Source organism: Nannospalax galili, unplaced genomic scaffold (genome assembly GCF_000622305.1).
Source record: "Nannospalax galili isolate Female #2095 unplaced genomic scaffold, S.galili_v1.0 scaffold75, whole genome shotgun sequence".
Lineage (NCBI taxonomy): Eukaryota > Metazoa > Chordata > Mammalia > Rodentia > Spalacidae > Nannospalax > Nannospalax galili.
In genome coordinates this window covers 6,674,309-6,681,138 of record NW_008339433.1, presented here as the reverse complement: position 1 = coordinate 6,681,138, position 6,830 = coordinate 6,674,309, and the positions used below count along the sequence as shown (strand labels likewise).

The window sequence follows — 6,830 nt, the reverse complement described above, 5'->3', positions numbered from 1 at the left end:
CACTGACATCCCAGTGCCAATATGATCAGTGACCCCAAGAGTCAGGCAAAGCTTACCCGGGGCTCACAGGGCTCACCTCATACATGATGTCCTTTATGTTCCTGCCCTGTTGGACTACAAGCCACTTTCCTGGCCTCACTCCCAACCCGGTCCCTGCAAGGCTCCACGAATGTTTACAGCACCCATAATTGGCAAATTATAAACAACAGGATTCTGTAAACATCCTTTCCAAGTCCAGGGGAGCAGAGAGCTTTCTGCTTACTAAGCAACCTGCTCAAAATGAGTTTTCAGAACATCATAGTTCGTTATCACCATCATGTCAAGATGGAGTATAGTCTTCGTCTACAGGAAATACAGATGCCAGTACCTACAATGGCTCAAGCCAGCCTTGTGGAGACACAGTGCCAGAGTCAGGCAGGATGGACCGAGGTCAGGCCATGATGACAAACAACCCCCACCTCTCAACAGAGCAGACAGTGAGGGGTACCAGATCTCAGGTGCTGGGTGAAGTTCTGACTCTTAGGATGGGAGAAGGCAGAGCTGGGCTGTTTCCAGTCACTTTAACAATAGAAAGACATTCTTGTGGGTTTTATGGGGGGGTTAATATGGGGAGTTACAACCTTCATGCCTTCTAGAACCTCCTGTCATCTCCTTGTCGCCTCCCTGATTCCTCTATTTTTATTTTTTTAATGTTTAATTTTGTGTGTCTATGTGCTTATGTGTACAGATGAGTGTGTGCAGTTGCATGCACATGTGTGTATATATGGAGGCCAGAGGTCAACCTCATGTCTTGACCACAGGTACTTTCTACCTTCCTTCCTTCCTTCCTTCCTTCCTTCCTTCCTTCCTTCCTTCCTTCCTTCCTTCCTTCCTTCCTTCCTTCCTTCCTTCCTTCCTTCCTTCCTTCCTTCCTTCCTTCCTTCCTTCCTTCCTTCCTTCCTTCCTTCCTTCCTTCCTTCCTTCCTTCCTTCCTTCCTTCCTTCCTTCCTTCCTTCCTTCCTTCCTTCCTTCCTTCCTTCCTTCCTTCCTTCCTTCCTTCCTTCCTTCCTTCCTTCCTTCCTTCCTTCCTTCCTTCCTTCCTTCCTTCCTTCCTTCCTTCCTTCCTTCCTTCCTTCCTTCCTTCCTCCCTTCCTTCCTTCCTTCTGTTACAAGATCTCTCACAGAAATTTAGAACTTGCCCATGGCCTAGGCTGACTGGCTCTAGGGATCCTCCAGTACTGCCTCCCCAGTACTGGGTTACAAGTATAGTGAACCACTCCCATTTCCTCCATTCTCTTGTGGATACTACTTTCTAGTTTGATAGAAGAGTAATTCATTACACACAGTGGAAGTCTCAGGACACTGGAGTCTATTTTCCTTGATGATTCTCCATTGGTTAGTGATAATTCTTTTTTATTATCACCTAGTTTTTTGACAATTTCATAAATGTATATAATGCATTATTATTACTCTCTCTACCCTTTTAAAAATATTTTATTTATTATTTTAATTTTAAGTGTATGAGCGTATTGCCTGAATGTGTATAAGTCCACCCATGTTGTGCAATGCCTGAGCAAAACAGGGTGTCAGAGCTGGAGTTATGGATGGTTGTTAGCTTCCAGAGTCCTCTACAAGAGCAGCTAGTGCTCCTAACTGCTGAGCCATCTCTCCAGCCCCTGAGGTCTCAGATTTAGATACTGGGAGTGTATATGGCAGCCCTCAGGACTGTATTTGGGATGTAGGAGCAATGTTTAAGAGACTCCTTTGGGAGGCTTAGAATTAAAAGGGGGATGTAACATGAAAGTAATCTGATCAGCTGAAGTTGCCCATTGCTCCATTTCTGCCATTTCAATGGTCTTAACTGAGTGAGGGGCCCAAGTTCTCAATACTTGTTGACCAAGACTGTACTTCTTGCCTTATGTCTCCCACCCTCCAAACTACCCATCCCCCTGGCCCTTCCTATACCATACCTTGAATTCTCCCCCAACACTTTCTTTAACTAATGAATATCTTCCTCCTCCTGTGTAAATGTATCTCTAACCAAGTATGTTCAGATGTCTTTACAGTTTCATTTCTAAAGAGAAAGAATTTTATTTCTCTCCTTTCCAAGTTTGGGCTGGATATCTCACCACAATCCAGAGGAACCCATAACAAGTACTTTTTAGTCACACCTCATCTTCTAATACAGAACTGACCCTGTAAGACCACCCACTCCTCTGTCTCCATTCACCAGACTTGACCTCAAGTCATTTTCTATCCTCATTCACTAGATTTGACTTCAAGTGACTTTTGACATTTGCAAAAAAATAAATCCATTCTACGTGCCAGAAGATTTTCACTGGCGAGGATGCTAAGTCCAACATAAGCTTCCAGGAGAAGTCCAAAAAATAATCCTAAATAAGAAAACATTTTTGAGATAGAGTCTTGCTGCATATCCCAAGTTAGTCTGAAACTCCCACTCCTCGTGCTGAGCTCCCAAGTGCTGGGATTATAGATGTGTATCACTGCATCCAGCTTAAAATGTTTTCAAAAACAGCAAGCATCCTAGAAATACTGTGACCACCTTGAAAGGGATAGTAGTCAATCAGATGAATAAACTATGATTATTGCATTTTAAAAGCAGCCAAGTTGCCTCATTGTCACAGCCCATATAGTAAATGCAGCCCAACATCTGGGGGGAGAAGGTGGTGATGGTAACAAAGCCTAGGATCTACAGCAAACAGCATGTCCTGCAGCTTCATAGCCCCATCTTGCAGTATCCTTCATAATTTATCTATAAAACTCTGAGATGTGCCACGTGTATCCCACTGCATTCCCAGTATAGACTTGTTTCAACCATTGAAGGATGGTTGAATTCCCTGTTGATTTAAACCTAGAGGTTGCTTTCTCATTTCTCCATAGTGTGGTGAGATGGAAGCAGACTGCATGAGAATGTGCTAGCTCATCAGAGTGGGTTTCCCCAGTGATCTCTGCCTTTAAGGAAGGAAGTGCGGAAGTGCTGCTGCTGTCACTTCAAACCCATGTCTAAGTACTTTTCACTGGTCAGCTGATGCCCATCAAGGCAAGAGTGGTGGCAGCAAAAGCAGAAACAGCTGTCCAGTTTCTGGGCCTGCTTCCTCCCTGCACAGTGGACAATCTCAGAGGATTATGAGGGCAAAGATACTGGTATTTGTAAAGTGCTTGGTCAGGTGCCCACCACAGAGCAAATGTAGACAGTCCCTGACCTACCATGGTTCAGTGAAGAGATTTTGGACTTGACAATGGTACAAAAGTGATATGCACTTTGAATTTTACCTTTGGACTTTTTCCCTGCCTAAGGCTATGTAGTCCAGGCCTCTCTAAGGATGTCAGGTGGCAGACATGAGCCAAGTCAGCCTCGTGATCATGAGGAGGAAAAGGAAGCAGCCAACATTCTTGCAGGTGTGTCCAACCTTTGGATGCAGCAACACAACATTGTCATCTACAAAGTTCATGCTAGAAAAAAAGCACAGTTTAGTTACAAAAAATAAACCTCATGATGTTCTAAGTAAGCTTACAGTTTTGTGTTGGGCTGCATTCATAGTTGTCCTAAGGTTCATGCTCAGGGAGCTACGTCGTCAAGCTCTGAGATTCCGATTAAATGCATTTTTGACTTAATATTTTTAGTATACTCTGAATTTATTGGAAAGTAACCTCATTCTAGATATAGAAATATGTATATGTAAATGTTTGTTAAATCATTTTTTTTAAATGGCATCTTCTTGTCAGTGCAGTGGAGAGTGTGGGGAAGAAAAGTCACCAGTTTTCACAGCCCCGCTAAAGGGCAAGTGCCACTTGTTAGAAAACAAGTCAAACTCCATCTGTTACCTATGACCTTTGGCTTGGCTGTGTCGTACAGCAGTATGTTGGTGGTTCATTTCTTGGGGTTTACTTTTCTCTCTCTTTCTTTCTTCTCTTCCTTCCTTGTTTTCACTGAGACAGCATCTCATATAGCCTAGACTGGCCTCAAACTTGCTATATAACTAAAGATAACCTTGAGCTCCTGATCCTCTTGCCTCCACCTCCTGTAGGATTATAGTGCTGTCACAACCAGTTTTATGGTACTGGAGATCAAACCCAGGGCTTCTTACATTCCAAACAAGCTCTCTACCAACTGAACCACATCCCCGTCCCCATCACTTTAAGTTTATAAAAGTCATTGCCATTTATGTACCACGCTTGATTTTTCAGACATTGCATTGAGAACATGTTAGAAACATGAGATGGCATGATTAAGCAAAAGCAGTCTCTCCCGACTTAATCTTTTCTCTGTGCTCTTCCTCCAGCCCAAGCTTTTGGCCAAGGAGCTTCTTGACCTGGTGGCATCTCATTTCAACCTGAAAGAAAAGGAATACTTTGGAAAAGCATTCACAGACGAGACGTAAGTGCTGCCACAGAGCCCCAAACAAAAGAGCATGATGTGAAATTGCCCCATCTCAGCTGTGCACAGCAAAATCAGCTGTAGGCCACTTGGGTTCTGTGGTCCGGGGTCAGTCCAAGTTCACCATCTGAATTTCAAAAGCCTGTGATCATGCCTGGACCAGCCAAAGGATATAATTAGAGAGATGCTAATATTTTGAAATTATTAGGTAAATGTTCTTATAATCAAGCAGGTTCATGTTCAGACCTAAATGTTTATTTTTTGTCTTCAGGAGTTCCGCGGTGGCCCAACTCCAATGTGGATCAGAAGTTTTCAGACTTTCTCCTTAGGTCTGGAATCTTCTAAGAATGCTTTTGGCCTCAGGAACTTGGGTGGCACTGATCTGAGACCCTGGCCGTGGATGGGGAGGGAAGAAGCCCCAAGATTTCCCAGGGAGTGGATTGAGTAGCTGGGTTGTACTGGATGCAAAGGATCAGGGAGAGTAAAGGTAAGCCTCGGAGCCCCAGAAAGGGGCTCTTAGCCCCAGAAAGAGGCTGGCGGGTGTTGCAGGACCAGGGGTAGAGGGAGATGAGGGCAGGGCCAGGACCAGAAGTGGTGCTCCTGGAGCCCAAGAAAGGGACTAAGTTGCTCTGGGTGAGAAGGTTCAGGAAGCAGTATTGGTTTCCCAGGTGTTTGGGGCCCCAAGACTAGGAATGGCGCAGGGCCCAAACTAGGAGTATAGAATGGCGAGGTGGGGGATGGAAGGGTGAATGTGGCTTAGGGAGTCCTGCTGCAGAGAGCTGCGCTATAGACTTGCCCCAAGAGGCCTGGGGCCCAAGAAAGGCACTAAGTTTGTCTGGGTGAGAAGGATCAGGAAGCAGTATTGATTTCCCAGGTGTCTGGGGCCCCAAGACTAGGAATGGCACAGGTCCCAAAGTAGGAGTATAAAATGGCAGCTGGGGGGGGCGGGGGGGGATGGAAGGGTGAATGAGGCTTAGGGAGTCCCGGCGTGGAGAGCTGCGTTATAGACTTACCCCAAGAGGCCTGAGGATAGTAGTCGTGTTGACCTTTTTATATATTCTGGATGTCAGCCCTCTGTTGGGTGAATAGCTGGTGAAAATTTTCTCTCACTCTGTAGGCTTCCTCATCACATGATTGGTTGTTTCCTTTTCTATGCAGAAGCTTTTAAGTTTAATGAAGTTACTTTCCTTGATTTTTTTTTTTTAGTGGATAAGAGGCATTCTCTCTTTTATTTAATTTTAATTTTTAATTTTTTTAATCATCGTTTCTATTTTTTAGAAGAAGCATTTCATTACAGCTTTAACATACTCAATAACAATTTCCAGAGCAAAGATACATCTCTTTCAGAAGTGGCTATAAAATTTTTAGGTTCACAGTTGAATTAATACAGTTATACTGTATTGAACTCAGTATAAACCCTGTAAGACATAAAATTGTATGATGTTTTAACCTTTAAAACGATCTCCACTTCATTTTAAAAATACTATTTCTTACAGAAAGACTCATTGTTTTTGCTAATAACAGATGTTGGCACATGCATCTCTAATCTGTATGTATCTGACTGTTACTAGTCACCGTCATTTGCACTCAGATCCTTGCAACTCAAGACACTTGAAAAGCAACAACACATGAAACCCAAACCCAGCAGACAAGAAGAAATAACAAAAATCAGGGCAGAAATTGATGAAATCGAAACAAAGAAAACAAGAATCAACAAATCCAAGAGCTGGTTCTTTGAAAAGATAACCAAGATTGAAAGACCACTAGCCCAGTTATCCAAAAGAAAGAAAGAGCACCTCCAAATCAACAAAATCAGAGACGAAAGGGGAAACATTACAACAGACACCAAAAAGATCCAGGACATTATAAGGGAATGCTTTAAAAACCTATACAGTTCTAAATTTGAAAACCTAAAAGAAACGGACGGATATCTAAAGGCATGGGAACCACCAAAACTAAACCAAGAAGAGATTAACAGCTTAAACAGACCCATAACACAAAAAGAAATTGAAACAGTAATACAAAACTTCCTGACTGAAAAGAGCCCAGGACCAGGTGGATTTACAGCAGAGTTCTACCAGACATTTAAAGAAGATCTGCATCCAATACTACTTAATTTATTCAAAAAGATAGAAATGGAGGAAGAACTTCCAAATTCCTTCTATGAAGCCAGCATCAGTCTAATACCTAAGCCAGGTAAAGATACAACAAAAAGGAAAACTACAGACCCATATCCTTAATGAACATAGATACAAAAATTCTCAACAATAAAACTTGCAGACCGCATACACACACACACACACACATCAAAAAGATCATCCACCGTGATCAAGTTGGCTTTATTCCAAACATGCAGGGATAGTTCAATATACATAAGTCCATAAACATCATAAATCATATAAATGGGCTCAAAGACAAGAACCACATGGTTATCTCAATAGATCCAGAGAAG

The 6,830-nt window shown here is 42.8% G+C and overlaps 1 pseudogene; it reads left to right on the top strand.

Annotated features, from left to right (window-relative positions):
• Positions 1-324: 324 nt before the first annotated feature.
• LOC103734890 overlaps positions 325-6,830 on the top strand; it is a 69,730-nt pseudogene continuing 63,224 nt past the window's right edge.